Here is a 20,096-nt window from a genome sequence, read left to right as displayed (position 1 = left end):
GGATCACCCGCCGCACCTCATTTTTTGTTGTTCTACTTTTTAAGATGCTCGCAATGATACTCTTATCACGTGATGGGCTTTAATTGAATGCTGAAAAAATATTAAACGAAATGCCCTGGTGCTGTGACTCACGTTTGTAAATGAACCGACAGACCGTCGCTCCGGTCCTGTGTAACATTTAACACCCCTCTGCAAAAAGAATGGTGCAACATGAGGACTTCCCAGGAGGTCACCAGTCCTAGTACTACTCTCACCAAGCACCTTTAACTGCGGAGTTCTGATGGGATTCGGTGAACTAGCGCAGGTATGATCGCAACCGTTCTGGTTTGCACCGCAAATACATATACCCGTTCTCCTTCACTCTCCCCTCCCGTCATTTATTACATTGTACCCGCACCTTACCTCTTCTTCTAGTTCTAATATCAATGCTCCGGCACCTCGACTCATGTCCATATGAATGGATTGCCCGCTGTATCTCATTTTTCGTTGTTCTCCTATTTAAGAAGCTCACAATGACACTCTTATCACGTGATAGGCTTTAACTAAATGCTAGAAAAATATTAAGCAAAATGCCCCAGTGCCGTGACTCACGTTTGCTAACGAATCGGGGGACCATTGCTCCGGTCCCGTTGAATGTTTAACACCTCGTCTGTAAAAAGAAGGGTGCAACACGAGGACTTCTCAAGTGATCACCCATTATAGCACTAAAGTCACCCAAGCACGCTTAACTATGGAGTTCTGATGGGATCCGATGAACTAGTGCTTGTATAATTGCACCCATTCTAGTTTGCATCGTAAATACATATACCCTTTCTCCTTCCCTCTCCCCTCCCATTATTTGTTTCGCTGTGCGCGCACCTCATCTCTGCTTCTAGTTCTAATATCAAGCGAAATGCCCCAACGCCTCAACATATACCCATATGAACGGATCGTCACCGACACTTAGTTTTTGTTGTTATAATATTTAAGATACTTGCAATGACACTCTTATCACATGATGGGCTTTAATTGAATGTAAAAAATATTAAGCAAAATGCTCCGACACCGTGACTCACATTTGTGAATGAACCGGAAGACCATCGCTGCGGCCTTGCGTAATATTTAACGCCTTGTCTGCAAAAAAAAGGGTGCAACACGAGGACTTCGTAGGAGGTCACCCATCTTAGACTACTCTCGCCCAAGCACACTTAACTTCGGAGCTCTGATGGGATCCGCTGAACTAATGCTAGTATGATAAGATCTATTCTAGTATGCGCTGCAAATGCCTATACCCCTTCTCCTTCACACTCCCCTCCTGTCATTTGTTTCTTTGTGCATGCACCTCACCTCTACTTCTAGTTATAATATCAAACGAAATGCCCCGGCACCTCGACTCATGCCTATATAAACGGATTGCCCACTGCACCTAATTTTTTGTTATTCTACTATTTAAACTGCTCACAATGACACTCTCATCATGCAATTGACTTAAACTAAATGCACACAAAATATTAAGCAAAATGCACTGGCGTCGTGACTAACGTTTGCGAATGAACCGATGAACCATCGCTCCGGTCCTGAGTAACATTTAACGCCCCGTCTGTAAAAAGAAGGGTGCAACACGAGAACTTCCCAGGAGGTCACCAATCTTAGTATTACACTCGCTCAAGTGCACTTAACTGCGGAGTTATGATGGGATTCGGTGAACTAGTGCTGGCATGATCGCACCCGTTCTGGTTTGCACCGTAAATACATATACCCCTTCTCCTTCACTCTCCCCTCCTGTCATTTTTTCTCTCTGAGCACATACCTCACCTCTGTTTCAAGTTCTAATATCAATCGAAATGCCCCGGTGCCTCGACCCATGCCCATATGAACGGATCGCCTACCGCACCTCATTGTTTGTTGTTCTACTATTTAAGATGCTCGCAATGACACTCTGATCACGTGATCAGTTTTAATTGAATGAGCAAAAAATATTATTCAAAATGCCCTAGCGCCGTGACTCACATTTGCGATCCCACGTAACGTTTAACGCCCTGTCTGTAAAATGAAGGGTGCAACACGAAGACTTCCTAACAGGTCACCCATCCTAGTACTACACTCACCCAATCACGCTTAACTGCGGAGTTCTAATGGGATCCGGTGAACTAGTACTGGTATAATCGCACCCGTTCTGGTTTGCACTGCAAATACATATACCCCTTCTCCTTCACTCTTCCCTCCCATTATTTTTTTCTCTGAGCGCGCACCTCATCTCTGCTTCTAGTTCTAATATCAACCGGAATGCCCTGGCACCTCGACTTATGCCTATATGAATGGATCGCCAGTTGAGGCTCGTGTTTTGTTGTTCTACTATTTAAAATTCTTGCAATGACACTATCATCACGTTATGGACTTTAATTAAATGTGCAAAAAATATTAAGCAAAATGCCCTGGTACTGTGACTCACATTTGTGAATGAACCGATAGACCATCGCTCTAGTCCCACATAACGTTTAACGCTCCATCTTAAAAAAGAAGGTTGTAAGATGAGAACTTCCCAGGAGGTCACCCATCCTAGTACTACTCTCACCCAAGCACGCTTAGCTGCAGAGTTATAATGGATCCGGTGAAATAGTGCTGGTATGATCGCACCCTTTTCTGTTTGCGCCGCAAATAAATATTCGCCTTCTCCTTCCCATTCCCCTCCCGTCATTTGTTTCACTATGCGTGCACCTCACCTCTCCTTCTAGTTCTAATATCTAGCGAAATGCCCCGGCGCCTCGACTCATGCCCATATAAATGGATCGCCCGTCGCACCTCGTTCTTCATTGTTCTTCTATTTAAGATGCTCGCAATGACACTCTTATCATGAGATGGACTTTAATTGAATGCGCAAAAAATATTAAGCAAAATGCCTCGGCACCGTGACTCACGCTTGCGAATGAACCGGCGGACCGTCGCTCAAGTCCCGCGTAACATTTAATGCCCTGTCTGCAAAAAGAAGGGTTTAACACGAAGACTTCCAGGAAGGTCACCCATCTTAGTACTACTCTCACCCAAGCACGTTTGATTCCGGAGTTCTAATGGGATCCGGTGAACTAGTGCTCGTATGATCACACTAGTTCTCGTTTGCACCACAAATACATATGCCCTTTCTACTTCTCTCTCTCCTCCTGTCATTTGTTTCACTTTGCGCGCACCTCGCCTCTGCTTCTAGTTCTAATATCAAGCAAAATGCCCCGACGCCTCGACTCATGCCCATATGAACGGAACGCCCGCTGGACCTTTGTTTTTGTTGTTCTATTATGTAAGATACTCGTAATAACACTCTTATCACGTGATATGCTTTAATTGAATGCACGAAAAATATTAAGCAAAATGCCCTGGTGCCGTGACTCATGTTTGGGAATGAACCGGCAGATCGTCGATCCGGGTCTGCGTAACGTTTAACGCCCCGTCTGTAAAAAGATGGGTGCAACATGAGAACTTTCCAAGAACTTACCCATCTTAGAACTACTCTCGCCCAAGCATGCTTAACTGCAGAGTTCTGATGGGATCTAGTGAATTAGTGCTAGTATTATAGCACCTGTTCTAGTTTGCGCCAAAAATACATGTAACTCTTCTCCTTCCCTCCCCCCTCCTGTCATTTGTTTCGCTGTATGCTCACACCTCACCTCTGCTTCTAATTCTAATATCAAGTGAAATGCTCCAGCACCTTGACTCATACCCATATGAACGGATCGCCCGTCGCACCTCTGTTTTCGTTGTTCTTTAACGTAAGATACTCGTAATAACACTCTTATCAGGTGATGGGCTTAAATTGAAAGCACAAAACAATTAAGCAAAATGCCCTGGCACCATGACTCACATTTGCGAATGAACCGGCGGACCGTCGCTTCAGTCTCGTGTAACGTTTAACGCCCCTTCTGTTAAAATATGGGCGCAACACGAGAACTTTTTAGGAAGTCACCCATCTTAGTACTACTCTTGCCCAAGCACGCTTAGCTGCAGAGTTCTGATGGGATTCGGTGAATTAATGTTGGTATGATCGCACCTGTTCCAGTTCACGCCGCAAATACATATATCCCTTCTCCTTCCTTCCCCCCTCCTGTCATTTGTTTCACTGTGCGTGCACACCTCACCTCTGCTTGTAGTTCTAATATAAAATGAAATGCCTTGGTGTGTCGACTCATGCCCATATGAACGGATCGCCCGTTGCACCTTTGTTTTTGTTGTTATATCAAGCGAAATGCCCCGGTGGCTCAACTCACGCCCAGATGAACGGACTGCCCGTCGCACCTCATTTTTTGTTGTTCTACTATGTAAGATGCTTGTAATAACATTATTATAACGTGGTGGACTATAAATTAATGCACAAAAAATGTTAAGCAAAATGCCCTGACGCTGCGACTCACGTTTGCGAATGAACTGACAGACCGTGGTTCCGGTCGCGCGTAACGTTTATTGCCTCATGTCGAAAAAGAAGGGTGCAACACGAGGACTTTTCAAGAGGTCAACCATCTTAGTACTACTCTCACCCAAAAATGCTTAACTGCGAAGTTCTAATGGGATCCGAAGAATTAGTGTTGGTATGATCGCGCCCATTTCATTTCGCACTACAAATATATATAGCCCTTCTCTTTCCTTCTCCCCCCCCCCCTTCGTGTTTTTTTTGGTTGTGCGAGCACCCCGCACCTCTGCTTCTAATTCTAATATCAAGTAAAATACCCCAGTGGCTCGACTCACACCCAGATGAAATGAATGCACGAAAAATATTAAGCAAAATGCCCAGATGCCGTGACTCACATTTGCGAATGAACCAACAAACCGTGGTTTTAGTCGTGCATAACATTTATTACCTCGTGTGCAAAAAAATAGGTGTAACACGAGGACTTTCCAAGAGGTCAACAATCCTAGTACTACTCTCACTAAATGACACTTAACCGCAGAGTTTTTATGGGATTCGATGCATTAGTGCTGGTCTGATCGCACCCGTCCCATTCCACGCTACAAATGCATGTGCCCCTTCTCATTCCCTCCCCCCTCCCGTCATTTATTTCGTTGTACACGCACACCTCACATCTGCTTCTAGTTCTAATATCAAATGAAATGCTCTGGCACCTTAACTCATGCCCACGTGAATGGATCGCCCGCTGCATATCACTTTTTGTTGTTCTACTATTTAAGCTGCTTGCAATGACACTCTCATCACATGATTGGCTTTAGTTGAATACGCAAAAAATATTAAGCAAAATACTCTGGCGCCGTGACTCATGTTTGCAAATGAACCGGCAGACCCTCGCTCTAGTGTCGCGTAATGTTTAACACTTCGTATGCAAAAATGAGGGTGCAACACGAGGACTTCAAAGGAACCACCCATCCTAGTTCTACTCTTGCCAAAACACACTTAACTGCGGAGTTCTGATTGGATATGGTGAACTAGTGCTAGTATGATCGCACCAATTCTAGTTTGCTACAAATACATATACCCCTTCTCCTTCCCTCTCCCCTCACCTCTGCTTCTAGTTCTAATATCAGGAAAAATGCTTTGGTGCCTCGACACATGCCCATATGAACGGAACGCCCACCGCACCTCGTTTTTCAATTTTTTATTATGTAAGATGCTCGCAATGACATTATCATCACGTGATGGACTTTAATTGAATGCACAAAAAATATTAAGCAAAATGCCCTGGTGCCTTAACTCACGTTTGCGAATGAACCGACAAATTGTCGCTCCGGTCCCGTGTAATGTTTAATATGCCGTTCGCAAAAAAAAGGGTACAACATGAGAGCTTCCCAGGAGGTCAACCATCCTAGTACTACTCTCGCCCAAGCACGCATAACTGCGGAGTTCTGAATGGATCTAATGAATTATTGCTGGTATGATCACAACCTTTCTTATTTGCCCCGCAAATACATATACACCTTCTCCTTCCCTCTCCCACCCCATCATTTGTTTTGCTGTGCGCGCACCTTACCTCTACTTCTAGTTCTAATATCAAGCGAAATGCCCAAGCGCCTGGTCTCATATCCATATGAACGGATCACCCCCCGCACCTCATTTTTCATTGTTATACTATTTAAGATGCTCGCAATGACATTCTTATCACGTGATGGGCTTTAATTGAATGCTTAAAAAATATTAAGCAAAATGCTCCGGTGCCGTGACTCACGTTTGCGAATGAACTGGTGGACCGTCGCTCCTGTCCCGTGTAATGTTTAACATCCCGTCTGTAAAAAGAAGGGTGCAACACGAGAGCTTCCTAGGAGATCACCCATCCTAGAACTACTCTCACGCAAACACGCTTAACTGCAGAGTTCTGATGGGATCTGGTGAATTATTGCTGGTATGATCTCACCCTTTCTTATTTGCGCCGCACCTCGACTCCTTCCATATGAACGAATCACCCGCCGCACCTCATTTTTTATTGTTATACTATTTAAGATGCTCGTAATGACACTATTATTACGTGATGGGCTTTAACTGAATGCGCAAAAAATATTAAACAAAATGCTCCTGCGCTGTGACTCACATTTGCGAATGAACAGGCGAATCGTCGCTCTAGTCTCATGTAACGTTTAACGCCCTATTTGCAAAAAGACTTGTGTAACACATGGACTTCGCAGGAGGTCACCCATGCTAGTACTACTCCCTCCCAAGTACACTTAACTGTGGAGTTTTGATGGGATCTGATGAACTAGTGCTGGTATGATCGCACCCGTTTTGGTTTGCGCCGCAAATACATATACGCCTTCTCCTTCACTCTCCACTCCCGTTATTTGTTTCTCTTTGCGCGCACCTCACCTCTGCTTCTAGTTCTAATATCAAGCGAAATGCCCCTGCACCTCGACTCATGCCCATATGAACGGATCGCCAGCTGCACCTCGTTTTTTGTAAGAAGGGTGCAACATGAGAACTTCACAAGAGGTCAACCATCCTAGTACTACTCTTTCCCAAGCATGCATAACAGCAGAGTTCTGATGGGATCCGATGAATTATTGCTGGTATGATTGCACCCTTTCTTATTTGCGCCGTAAATACATATGCCCCTTCTCCTTTCCTCTCCCCTACCATCATTTGTTTCGCTGTGCGCACACTTCACCTCTCCTTTTAGTTCTAATATCAACTAAAATGCCCCGATGCCTCAACACATGCCTATACGAACGGATCACCCACTGCACCTCATTTTTCATTGTTCTACTTTTTAAGATGCTCGTAATGATTCAATTATCACGTGATGGGCTTCAATTGAATGTTAAAAACATATTAAGCAAAATGTCCCAGTGCCATGACTCACGTTTGCAAATGAACTAGCGGACCGTTGCTCCAGTCTCGTGTAACGTTTAACGCCTCGTCTGCAAAAAGAAGGGTGCAACACGAGGACTTCCCAAGAGATCACCCATCCTATTACTACTCTCGCCCAAACACGTTTAACTGCGGAGTTCTGATGGGATCTAGTTAACTAGTGCTGGTATGATCGCACCCGTTCTTGTTTGCGCTATAAATACATATACCCCTTCTCTTTCACTCTCCCCTCCCGTCATTTATTATGTTGTGCCCGCACTTCACTTCTTCTTCTAGTTCTAATATCAAGTGAAATGTCCTAGCACCTCAACTCATGCCCAATGAACGGATCGCCCGCTGCCTCTCGTTTTTTGTTGTTCTACTATTTAAGATGCTTGCAATGACACTCTTATCACGTGATGGGCTTTAATTGAATGCTGAAAAAATATTAAGTAAAATGCCCCAGTGCCGTGACTCACGTTTGCATATGAACTAGCGGACCATCGCTCCTGTCTAGTTGAATGTTTAACGCCCCATCTGTAAAAATGAGGGTGCAACACGAGAACTTCCTTGGAGATCACCCATCCTAGTACTACTCTCGCCCAAGCACGCTAAACTGCGGAGTTCTGATGGGATCCGGTGAACTACTGCTGGTATGATCGCACCTGTTCTGGTTTGCCCCACAAATACATATACCTCTTCTCCTTCACTCTCCTATCCCATCATTTATTTCTCTATGCACGCACCTCACTTCTGCTTCTAGTTCTAATATCAAGCGAAATGCCCCAGTGCCTCGACTCATGCCCATATGAACGGATTGCCCACCGCACCTCATTTTTCGTAAGAAGGGTGCAACACGAGGGCTTCCTAGGAGGTCACCCATCCTCGTATTACTCTCGCCCAAGCACGCATAACTGCAGAGTTCTGATGGTATCCAGTGAATTATTGCTTCTATGATTGCACCCTTTCTTATTTGCGCCGCAAATACATATGCCCAATCTCCTTCCCTCTCCCCTACCACCATTTATTTTGCTGTGCGTGCACCTCACCTTTGCTTTTAGTTCTAATAGCAAGCAAAATGCTCCGGCACCTCAACTCCTTCTATATGAACAGATCACCCGCCGTACCTCATTTTTTATTATTCTACTATTTAAGATACTCGCAATGAAACTCTTATTACGTGATGGGCTTTAACTGAATGCGTAAAAAATATTAAACAAAATGCTCCGGCGCTGTGACTCACATTTACGAATGAACCGGCGAACCATCGCTCTAGTCTCACATAACATTTAACGCCCCATTTGAAAAAAGACTTGTGCAATATGAGGACTTCGCCGGAAGTCACCCATCCTTGTACTACTCCCTCCCAAATACGCTTAACTGCAGAGTTTGATGGGATCCGGTGAACTAGTGCTGGTATGATCGCACCCGTTCTGGTTTGCCCTGTAAATACATATACCCTTTCTCCTTCAATCTCCTATCCCGTCATTTATTTCTCTGTGCGCGCACCTCACATTTTCTTCTAGTTCTAATATCAAGCGAAATGTCCCAGTTCCTTGACTCATGCCCATATGAACGGATCGCCCACTGCACCTTGTTTTTCGTAAGAAAGGTGAAACACGAGGACTTCCCAGGAGGTCACCCATACTCATACTACTCTCGCCCAAGCACGCATAACTGCAGAGTTCTGATGGGATCCGGTGAATTATTGCTTGTATGATCGCACCCTTTATTATTTGCGCTGCAAATACATATGCCCCTTCTCCTCCCCTCTACCCTACCGTCATTTTTTTCGCTGTGCGCGCACCTCACCTCTCTTTCTAGTTCTAGTATCAATCGAAATGCCCCGACACCTCGACACATGCCTATACGAACGGATCACCCGCCGCACATCATTTTTCGTTGTTCTACCTTTTAAGATGCTCGCAATGATATAATTATTAGGTGATGGGTTTCAATTAAATGTTAAAAAAATATTAAGCAAAACGCCCCGGTGCCGTGACTCACGTTTGCAAATGAACCGGCAAACCGTCACTTTGGTCTCGTGTAACGTTTAACGCCCTGTCTGCAAAAAGAAGGGTGCAACACAAGAACTTCCCAGGAGATCACCCATCCTAGTACTACTCTCGCCCAAACACGTTTAACTGCGAGGTTCTGATGGGATCTGGTTAACTAGTGCTAGTATGATCGCACCCGTTCTTGTTTGGGCCACAAATATATGTATCCCTTCTCCTTCACTCTCCGTTCTCGTCATTTATTACGCTGTGCGCGCACCTCACCTCTTCTTCTAGTTCTAATATCAAGCGAAATACCCCAGCACCTCGACTCATGCCCATATGAACGGATCACCCGCCACCTCTCGTTTTTCGTTGTTCTACTATTTAAGATGCTCGCAATGACACTCTTATCATGTGATGGGCTTTAATTGAATGCTGGAAAAATATTAAGCAAAATGCCCTAGTGCTGTGACTCACGTTTGCAAATGAACCGGCGGACCATCGCTCTGATTCCGTTGAATGTTCAATGCTCTGTCTGTAAAAAAAAGGGTGCAACACGAGAACTTCCCAGGAGATCATCCATCCTAGTACTAATTTTGCCAAAGGACGCTTAACTGCGGAGTTCTGATGGGATCCGGTGAACTAGTGCTGGTATGATCGCACCCATTCTAGTTTGTGCCGCAAGTACATATACCCCTTCTCCTTCCCTCTCCCCTCCCTTCATTTTTTTGGCTGTGCGCACACATCACCTCTGCATCTAATTCTAATATCAAGCAAAATACCCTGGTGCCTTGACTCATGCCCATATGAACAGATAGCGTCATACCTCATTTTTCGTTGTTCTACTATGTAATATTCTTGCAAAGACACTCTTATCATGTGATGGAATTTAATTGAATGCGTGAAAAATATTAAACAAAATGCCTCGGCGACGTGACTCACGTTTGCTAATGAACCGGCGGACCGTCGCTCCGGTCCCGCGTAACGTTTAACATCTAGTCTGTAAAAAAAAGGATGCAACATGAAGGCTTCCCAGGAGGTCACCCATCTTAGTTCTACTTTCGCCCAAGCACACATAACTGTAGAGTTCTAAGGGGATCCGGGGAACTAGTGCTAGTATGATTGCACCCTTTCTTATTTGCACCACAAATACATATGCCCCTCCTGTCATTTGATTCGCTGTGCGCGCACCTCACGTCTTCTTACAGTCTAATATTAAGCAAAATGTCTGGGCACCTCGACTCATGCCGATATGAACGGATCGCCCATCCCACCTCATTTTTCTATTATGTAAGGTGCTCGCAATGACACTCTTATCACGTGATGGGTTTTGATTGAATGCACAAAAAATATTAAGCAAAATGCCCCGGCACCATGATTCACATTTGCGAATGAACCTGCGGACCGTCACTCTAGTCCTGCGTAACATTTAATGCCCCATCTGCAGAAATAAAAGTGCAACACGAGAACTTCCCAAGAGGTCACGCATTTTAGTACTACTCTCGCCCAAGCACGCTTGACTGCGGAGTTCTGATGAGATTCGGTGAACTAGTGAGGGTATGATCGCAACCGTTTTGGTTTACGCCACACTTACATACCGTTTTGGTTTACGCCACACTTACATATACTCCTTCCCCTTTCCTCTCCCTTCCCATCATTTATTTCGTTATGCGCGTAACTCACCTCTGCTTCTAGTTCTAATATCGAGCGAAATTCCCCAGTGCCTCGACTCATGTCTATATGAATGGAATACCTGCCGCACCTCTTTTTTCATTGTTCTACTATGTAAGATGTTCGCAATGACACTCTCAATACGTGATGGGCTTTAATTGAATGCACAAAAAATATTAAGCAAAATGTCCTGGTGCCATGACTCACGTTTGTGAATGGACCTGCGGACCATCGCTCCGGTCCCGCGTAACATTTAACCCCCCGTCTACAAAAAGAAGGGTGCAACATGAGTACTTCCCAAAAGGTCACCCATCCTATACTACTCTCGCCCAAGCACGCTTGACTACGGAGTTCTGATGGGATCTAGTGAACTAGTGCTGGTATGATCGCACCCCTTCTAATTTATGTTGCAAAGACATATACCACTTCTCCTTCCCTCTCCCTTCCCGTCATTTGTTTCGTTGTGTGCGCAACTCACCTCTACTTCTAGTACTAATATCGAGCAAAAAACCCTAACACCTCGACTCATGGCTCTATGAACATATCACCCACCGCAACTTATTTTTTGTTTTTCTACTATTTAAGATGCTCGCAATGACACTCTCATCATGTGATGGGCTTTAATTGAATGAATGAAAAGTATTAAGAAAAATTCTCCGGCGCCGTGACTCACGTTTGCGAACGAACCGACGGACCGTCGCTCCAGTCCCCCTTAACATATAACGCTCCGTCTGCAAAAAGAAGGGTGCAACACGAGTGCTTCCCAAGAGGTCACCCATCGTATTACTACTCACACCCAAGCATGCTTAACTACAGAGTTCTGATGGATCCAGTGAACTAGTGCTGGTATGATCGCACCCCTTTTAATTTATGTCGCAAAGACATATATCCCTTCTCCTTCCCTCTCCCTTCCTGTAATTTGTTTCGTTGTGCGCACAACTCACCTTTGCTTCTAGTTCTAATATCGAGTGAAATACCCCGGTGCCTCGACTCATGTCTATATGAACGGAACACCCGCCGCACCTCCTTTTTCGTTGTTTCACTATGTAAGATGCTCGTAATAATAATCTTATCACGTGGTGGGCTATAATTGAATGCACGAATAATATTAAACAAAATGTCCCGGCACCATGACTCACGTTTGCGAATGAACTGGCGGATTGTCGCTCTAGTCCCGCGTAACATTTAACCCCACATCTGTAAAAAGAAGGGTGTAACATGAGAACTTCCTTAGAGGTCACCCATCCTAGTACTACTCTCGTCCAAGAACGCTTGACTGCGAAGTTCTGATGGATCCAGTGAATTAGTGCTGGTATGATCGCAACTGTTCTTATTTGCACTGCAAATACATATACCCCTTCCCCTTCCTTCTCCCTTCCCATCATTTAATTCGTTGTGCACACAACTCACCTCTACTTCTAGTTCTAAGATCGAGCAAAATGTCTTGGCGCCTCGACTTATGTCCATATGAATGGATCACTCGCCGCACCTCTTTTTTTATTTTTTTACTATGTAAGATGCTCGTAATAACAATCTTATCACGTGGTGGGCTATAATTGAATGCACGAATAATTTAAGCAAAATGCCCCGGCACCATGACTAACATTTGTGAATGAACTGGTGGACCGTCGCTCTGGTCCCATGTAACATTTAACGCCCTGTCTGCAAAAAAAAGGTGCAACATGAGGACTTCCCCGGAGATCACCCATCCTAGTACTACTCTTGCCCAAGAACACTTAGCTGCGGACTTCTAATTTGATCCGGTGAACTAGTGTTGGTATGATAGTACCCTTTCTTGTTTGCGCCGCAAATACATATGCCCATTATCCTTCCCTCTCCCCTCCTGCCATTTGTTTCGCTGTGCGCACAACTCACCTTTACTTCTAGTTCTAATATTAAGCAAAATTCTTCGTCGCTTCGACTCATGCCCATATGAACGGATCGCCCGCCACACCTCGTTTTTCGTTATTCTGCTATTTAAGATGCCTGTAATAATACTATTATCACGTGATGGGCTTTAATTGAATGCATGAAAAATAAAGTAAAATGCTCCAACGCCGAGCGCAATGTTTAATGCCCCGTCTACAAAAAGAAGGGTACAACACGAGGACTTCACAGGAAGTCACCCATCTTAGTACTACTCTCGTCCAAAAATGCTTAACTGCGGAGTTCTAATGGGATTCGAAGAATTAATGCTGGTATGATTGCACCTGTTCCATTTCGCACTGCAAATACATATACCCCTTCTCCTTCCCTCCCCCTTCCCATCATTTTTTTCGCAAGGTGCGGACCTCGTACCTCTTCTTCTAAATCTAATATCAAGCGAAATGCCCCGACGGCTCGACTCATGCCCACCACACCTATATTTTTGTTGTCTTACTATGTAAGATGTGCTCGACTCACGCCCAGATGAATAGACCGCTTGTTCACCTATGTTTTGGTTGTTCTACTTTGTAAGATACTCGTAAAAAAAATCTTATCACGTGGTGGACTATAAATGAATGCACAAAAAATATTAACAAAGATATCCCGATGCCACGACTCACATTTGCGAATGAACCTGCAGACCATGGATCCGGTCCTGCGTAACATTTACTGCCCCATCTGCCAAAAGAGGGGTACAACACAAGGCCTTTCTAGGAGGTCACCCATCCAAGTACTACTCTCGCCTAAGCACGTTTAACTGCGAAGTTCTGATGGGATCTTGTGAATTAATGCCAGTATGATTGCACCACTTCCATTCCACGCTGCAAATATATATACCCCTTCTCCTTCCCTCACCCATCCCGCCATTTATTTTACTGTGCGCGCACACCACACCTCTGCTTCTAGTTCTACTATATAGCAAAATTTCCCAGCGCCTCGACTAACACCCAAATGAACTTACTGCCCACCGCACCTCTATTTTTATTGTCCTACTAAATATTATACTCTTAATAAATGTCCTTGAGTGAGATTAGTACTAAGATGGTTGCCAGGAGATCACCCATCCTAGTACTACTCTCGTCCAAGCACGCTTTACTGTAGAGTTCTGATGGGATCCGGTGAATTTGTACTGGTATGATCGCACCCTTTCTTGTTTGTACTGCAAATACATATGCCCCTTCTCGTTCTCTCTCCCCTCCCGTCATTTTTTTCGCTGTACACGCACCTCACCTCTGCTTCTAGTTCGAATATCAAGCGAAATACCCCGGCGCCTTGACTCATGCCCATATGAACGGAATGCCCCCCACACCTAGTTTTTTGTTATTCTACTATTTAAGATTCTCGCAATGACACTCTTATTACGTGATGGGCTTTAATTGAATGTGCAAAAAATATTAAGCAAAATGCCCCGGCGTCGTGATTCATATTTACGAATGAACTAGCGGACCGTCGCTCCGGTCAGCAAATTGCCCTGACACTACGAGTCACATTTGCGAATGAATCGACAGACCGTTGTTCCCATCGGGCGTAATGTTTATTGCCTCATGTGCAAAAAAATAAGTGCAACAAGAGGACTTTCCAAGAGGTCAACCATCTTAGCACTACTCTCACCAAAGGACACTTAACTGCAGAGTTCTTATGGGATTCGGTGCATTAGTGCTGGTTTGATCGCACCCGTCCCAATCCGTGCTATAAATGCATGTGCCCCTTTTTCTTCTCTCCCCCCTTCCGTCATTTGTTTCGCTGTACGCACACACCTCACCTCTGCTTCTAGTTCTAATATCAAGTGAAATTCTCCAGTGCCTCGATTGATGCCCATATGAATGGATCACTCGCCGCACCTCTGTTTTCGTTGTTCTACTATGTAAGATACTCGTAATATTACTCTTATCACGTTATGAGCTTTAATTGAATGCACAAAAAATATTAAGCAAAATGCTCTGATGCCTTGACTCACGTTTGCGAACGAACCGCTGAACCATCGCTCCAGTCCTGCATAACGTTTAACAACCTGTCTGAAAAAAGAAGAGTGCAACATGAGGACTTCACAAGAGGTCACCCATCCTAGTACTACTCTCGCCCAAAAATTCTTAACTGCGGAGTTCTGATGGAATCTGGTGAATTAGTGCTGGTATGATTGCATTTGTTCAATTTCCAACTGTAAATACATATACCCCTTCTTCTTCCCTCCCCCCTCCCGTCATTTTTTGGGCTATGCGCGAACCCCGCACCTCTGCTTCTAATTCTAATATTAAGCAAAAGGCCCCGACGGCTCAACTCACCCTAGATAAACATACCACTCGTCGTACCTCACTTTTCATTGTTCTACTATGTAAGATGGTCTTAATGAGACTCTTATAACGTGGTGGACTATAAATAAATGCAAGAAAAATATTAACCAAAATGCCCTGACGCCGCGACTCACATTTGCGAATAAACCGACGGACCTTAGTTTCGGTCGCGCGTAACGTTTATGTTTTTGTGTGCAAAAAAACAGGTGCAACATGAAGACTTTCCAAGAGGTCAACCATCTTAGTACTACTCTCACCATAGGACATTTAACTGTAAAGTTCTTATGGGATTTGGTGCATTAGTGCTGGTCTGATCGTACCCGTCCCAATCCGCAATAGAAATGCATGTGCCCCTTCTCCTTCCCTCTCCCCTCCCGTCATTTATTTCGTTTTACGTGCACATCTCACCTCTGTTTCTAGTTCTAATATCAAGCGAAATGGCCCGGCGTCTCGATTCATGCCCATATGAATGAATCGCTTGCGGCACCTCTGTTTTTGTTGTTCTACTATGTAAGATACTCATAATAACAGTCTTCTCATGTGATGGGCTTTAATTGAATGCACAAAAAATATTAAGCAAAATGCCCCGGTACTGTGACTCGTGTTTACGAATGAACTGGCAGACCGTCGCTACGGTCCTACGTAACGTTTAACACCCTGTCTACAAAAATAAGGGTGCAACACGAGGACTTTCTAGGAGGTCACCCATCCTAGTACAACTCTCGCCCAAGCACGCTTAGCTACGAAGTTCTAATGGGATCTGGTGAATTATTGCTGATATGATCGAAAGCATTCTAGTTCGCACCGTGAATACATATACCCCTTCTCCTTCCCTTTTCCCTTCCGCAATTTGATTCACTGTGCACTCACACCTCACCTCTACTTCTAGTTCTAATATCAAGCGAAATGCCCAAGCGTGTCGACTCATGCCCATTTGAATGGATCACCTGCCGCATCTCTGTTTTTGTTGTTCTACTATATAAGATACTCGTAATAGTACTCGTGTTCATGATGGCTTTAATTGAATGCACGAGAAATATTAAGCAAAATGTCCTGGTGCCGTGACTCACGTTTGCGAATGAACCAGCAGATCGACGCTCCAGTCCGGCGTAACGTTTAATGCCCCATCTGCAAAAGGAAGGGTGCAACACGAGGACTTCCCAAGAGGTTACCCATCCTAGTACTACTCTTGTCTAAAAATGCTTAACTGTGGATTTCTGATGGAATCCGGTGAATTAGTGCTGGTATGATCACAACCATTCAATTTCACGCTGCAAATACATATACCCCTTCTCTTTCCCTCCCCCTCCCGTCATTTTTTTCACTGTGCGCACTCCTCGTTCCTCTGCTTATAATTATAATATCAAGCGAAATGTGCTGGCGGCTCGACTCACGCCCAGATGAAATGACCATCGCCGCACCTCATTTTTCGTTGTTCTACAATGTAAGATGCTCGTAATGAGACTTTTATAACATGGTGGACTTTAAATGAATGCACGAAAAATATTAACCAAAATGCCCTGACACTATGATTCATATTTACGAATGAACCGACGGTTGTTGCGCATAACGTTTATTGCCTCATGTGCAAAAAAACAGGTGCAACACGAGGACTTTCCAAGAGGTCAACCATCTTAGAACTACTCTCACCAAAGGACACTTAACTGCAGAATCCCTATGGGATTCGGTGAATTAGTGTTGGTCTTATCGCACCAGTCCCATTCCCCACTACAAATGCATTTGCCCCTTCTCATTCCCTCTCCCCTCCCGTCATTTGTTTCGCTGTATGCGCACACCTCACCTCTACTTCTAGTTCTAATATCAAGCAAAATAGCCCAGCATCTCGACTCATGCCCATATGAATGGATCGCCCACTGCACCTATGTTTTCATTGTTCTACTATGTAAGATACTCGTAATAATACTCTTATCACGTGATAGGCTTTAATTGAATGCACAAAAAATGTTAAGCAAAATGCCCCGATGTCATGACTCACGTTTGCGAATGGACCGGCTGACCGTCGCCCCGGTCTCGTGTAACATTTAACGCCCTGTCAAAAAAAAGAAGGGTGCAACACGAGGACTTTCTAGGAGGTCACCCATCTTTGTACTACTCTTGCAAAAGCACGCTTCACTACATAGTTCTGATGGGATTCAGTGAATTAGTGCTGGTATGATCGTACCAGTTCCATTTTGTGCTGCAAATACATATATCCCTTCTCCTTCCCTCCCCCCTCCCGTCATTTGTTTCGCTGTGCATGCATACGTCACATCTGCTTCTAGTTCTAATATCAAGTGAAATACCCTGGTGCCTCGACTCATGCCCATATGAACGGATTGCCCACCGCACCTTTGTTTTCATTGTTCTACTATGTAAGATACTCGTAATAACACTCTTATAACGTGATGGGCTTTAATTGAACGTGCAAAAAATATTAAGTAAAATGCTCTGGCGTCGTGACTCACATTTACAAATGAACCGATGGACCGTCGCTCTGGTCCTACGTAATGTTTAATGTCCCGTTTGTAAAAAGAAGAGTGCAACACGAGAACTTCCCAAGAGGTCACCCATCCTAGTACTACTCTCGCCCAAAAAGGCTTAACTGTGGAGTTCTAATGGGATCTGGCGAATTAGTGCTGGTATGATCGCACCTGTTCCATTTCACGCTCCAAGTAGATCTACCCCTTCTCTTTCCCTCCCCCCTCCCGTCTTTTTTTCGTTGTGCGTGCACCCCGCACCTCTACTTTTAATTCTAATATCAAGGGAAATGCCCTGGCAGCTCGACTCACGCCTAGATGAATGGATCGCCTGCCGCACCTTGTTTTTCATTGTTCTACTATGTAAGATTCTCATAAAGACACTCTTATCACGTGGTGGACTATAAATGAATGCACAAAACATATTCAACAAAATGCCCTAACGCTGCGACTAATGCTTGCGAATGAACTGACATACCGTTGTTCTGGTCGCATGTAACGTTTATTTTCTGGTGTGCACAAAAATAGGTTCAACACGAGGACTTTCCAAGAGATCAACCATCTTAGTACTACTCTCACCCAAGGACACTTCACTGCACAGTTCTTATGGGAATCGATGCATTAGTGCTGGTATTATTGAACGTACCATTTTGCACTACAAGTGCATGTGCCCCTTCTCCTTCCCTCCCCCCTCCCATCATTTGTTTCGCTGTGCGCGCACACCTCACCTCTACTTCTAGTTCTAATATCAAGCGAAATGCTCTAGTGTCTCGACTCCTGTCCATATGAATGGATCGCCCACCACACCTCTATTTTTGTTGTTTTACTATGTACGATACTCGTAATAACACTCTTATCATGTGATGAAATTTAATAGAATGCACGAAAAATATCAAGTAAAATGTCCCAACACTGTGACTCACATTTACAAATGAACTAGCGAATCGTCACTCCAGTCCTGCGTAATATTTAATGCCCCGTTTGCAAAAAGAAGGGCGCAACATGAGGACTTCCTAGGAGGTCACCCATTCTAGTACTACTTTCGCCCAAAAATGCTTAACTGCGAAGTTCTGATCGGATCTGGTGAACTAATGCTAATATGATCGCACTCGTTCCATTTCGCCCTATAAACAGAGGTACCCCTTCTCCTTCCCTCCCCCCTCCCGTCATTTGTTTTGTTGTGCGCGCACCTCACATCTGCTTCTAATTCTAATATAAAGCAAAATGCTCTGGTGGCTCGACTCACGCCTAGATGAATGGACCGTCTGCTGCACCTCATTTTTTTATTCTATTATCTAAGCTACTCGTAATGAATGCACGAAAAATATTAAGCAAAATGCCATGGCGCCAAGACTCACGCCGATGAATGACCTGGCGGACCGTTGATTCAGTCCCGCGTAATGTTTAAAGCCTCATCTGCATAAAGAAGAGTGCAACACAAGAACTTCTCAATAGGTCACCCATCCTAGTACTACTCTCGTACAAGCACGATTAACTGCAAAGTTTTTATGGGATCCAAGAAACTATTGCTGGTGTTTTCGCACATGTTCTAGTTTGCGCTGCAAATACATAGAGACCTTCATCTTCCCTCTCTCCTCTTGTTATTTATTTCACTTTGTGCGCACCTCACCTCCGCTTCTAGTTCTAATATCAAGTGAAATGCCCACGCGCCTCGACTCATGCCCATATGAACTGATCACCTGCTGCACCTCATTTTTTGTTGTTCTCCTATCTAAGATACTCGTAATTACACTCTTATTACATGATATGCTTTAATTAAATGCACAAAAAATATTAAGCAAAATGCCACGACGTCGTGTCTCACATTTTTGAATGAATCAGCAGACCCTTGCTTCGATCCTGCATAATGTTTAATGCCACGTCAGCAAAAAGAATGGTGCAACATAAGAACTTCCCAGCAGGTCATCAATCCTAGTACTACTCTCGCCCGAGCACGCTTAACTGCTAAGTTCTGATGGAATTCGGTGAACTAATGCTAGTATGATCGCACCCATTCTAGTTTGCGCTGCAAGTACATATGCCCCTTCTCCTTCCCTCTCCCCTCCCTTCATTTGTTTCGCTGTGCATGCACCTCACCTCTACATCAAATTCTAATATCAAGCAAAATGCCCAGACGCCTCGACTCATGCCCATATGAACGGATCGTGCCGCACCTCATTTTTTGTTGTTCTACTATTTAAGATGCTCGCAAGGACACTCTTATAGGAGATGGACTTTAATTGAATACGCAAAAAATATTAAGCAAAATGCCACGGCGTCGTGACTCATGTTGCAAATGAACCGGCAGACTGTCGCTCCAGTCCTGAAAAATGTTTAACGCCCCATCTGTAAAAAGAAAGGTGCAACACGAGAACTTCCAAGGAGGTCACCCATCCTAGTACTACTCTCGCCCAAGCACGATTAACTGCAGAGTTCTGATAGAAGCCAGTAAACTACTACTGGTATTATCTCAACAAATCTA

The 20,096-nt window shown here is 44.4% G+C and overlaps 18 pseudogenes; all 18 read right to left on the bottom strand.

The window, feature by feature from the left end:
- Window positions 1-2,033: 2,033 nt before the first annotated feature.
- Window positions 2,034-2,152, bottom strand: LOC148268497 (5S ribosomal RNA; annotated as a pseudogene).
- A 348-nt stretch (window positions 2,153-2,500) lies between these two features.
- Window positions 2,501-2,618, bottom strand: LOC148268496 (5S ribosomal RNA; annotated as a pseudogene).
- A 1,283-nt stretch (window positions 2,619-3,901) lies between these two features.
- Window positions 3,902-4,020, bottom strand: LOC148268495 (5S ribosomal RNA; annotated as a pseudogene).
- Window positions 4,021-4,448: 428 nt separating this feature from the next.
- Window positions 4,449-4,567, bottom strand: LOC148268494 (5S ribosomal RNA; annotated as a pseudogene).
- Window positions 4,568-6,209: 1,642 nt separating this feature from the next.
- On the bottom strand, window positions 6,210-6,328 carry LOC148268493 (5S ribosomal RNA; annotated as a pseudogene).
- A 539-nt stretch (window positions 6,329-6,867) lies between these two features.
- Window positions 6,868-6,986, bottom strand: LOC148268492 (5S ribosomal RNA; annotated as a pseudogene).
- A 348-nt stretch (window positions 6,987-7,334) lies between these two features.
- On the bottom strand, window positions 7,335-7,453 carry LOC148268491 (5S ribosomal RNA; annotated as a pseudogene).
- A 347-nt stretch (window positions 7,454-7,800) lies between these two features.
- On the bottom strand, window positions 7,801-7,919 carry LOC148268490 (5S ribosomal RNA; annotated as a pseudogene).
- Window positions 7,920-8,861: 942 nt separating this feature from the next.
- LOC148268489 (5S ribosomal RNA) lies at window positions 8,862-8,980 on the bottom strand (annotated as a pseudogene).
- Window positions 8,981-9,328: 348 nt separating this feature from the next.
- On the bottom strand, window positions 9,329-9,447 carry LOC148268488 (5S ribosomal RNA; annotated as a pseudogene).
- A 348-nt stretch (window positions 9,448-9,795) lies between these two features.
- Window positions 9,796-9,914, bottom strand: LOC148268487 (5S ribosomal RNA; annotated as a pseudogene).
- Window positions 9,915-10,701: 787 nt separating this feature from the next.
- LOC148268486 (5S ribosomal RNA) lies at window positions 10,702-10,820 on the bottom strand (annotated as a pseudogene).
- Window positions 10,821-11,196: 376 nt separating this feature from the next.
- Window positions 11,197-11,314, bottom strand: LOC148268485 (5S ribosomal RNA; annotated as a pseudogene).
- Window positions 11,315-11,662: 348 nt separating this feature from the next.
- LOC148268484 (5S ribosomal RNA) lies at window positions 11,663-11,780 on the bottom strand (annotated as a pseudogene).
- A 1,233-nt stretch (window positions 11,781-13,013) lies between these two features.
- On the bottom strand, window positions 13,014-13,132 carry LOC148268483 (5S ribosomal RNA; annotated as a pseudogene).
- Window positions 13,133-13,535: 403 nt separating this feature from the next.
- LOC148268482 (5S ribosomal RNA) lies at window positions 13,536-13,654 on the bottom strand (annotated as a pseudogene).
- A 1,218-nt stretch (window positions 13,655-14,872) lies between these two features.
- Window positions 14,873-14,991, bottom strand: LOC148268481 (5S ribosomal RNA; annotated as a pseudogene).
- A 2,680-nt stretch (window positions 14,992-17,671) lies between these two features.
- On the bottom strand, window positions 17,672-17,790 carry LOC148268480 (5S ribosomal RNA; annotated as a pseudogene).
- Between the last annotated feature and the right edge of the window lie 2,306 nt (window positions 17,791-20,096).

The sequence above is a fragment of the Carica papaya genome, chromosome 3 (assembly GCF_054855325.1).
Source record: "Carica papaya isolate Zhongbai chromosome 3, ASM5485532v1, whole genome shotgun sequence".
In the NCBI taxonomy this organism is placed as follows: domain Eukaryota; kingdom Viridiplantae; phylum Streptophyta; class Magnoliopsida; order Brassicales; family Caricaceae; genus Carica; species Carica papaya.
This window is presented reverse-complemented; position numbering and strand designations above follow the sequence as displayed.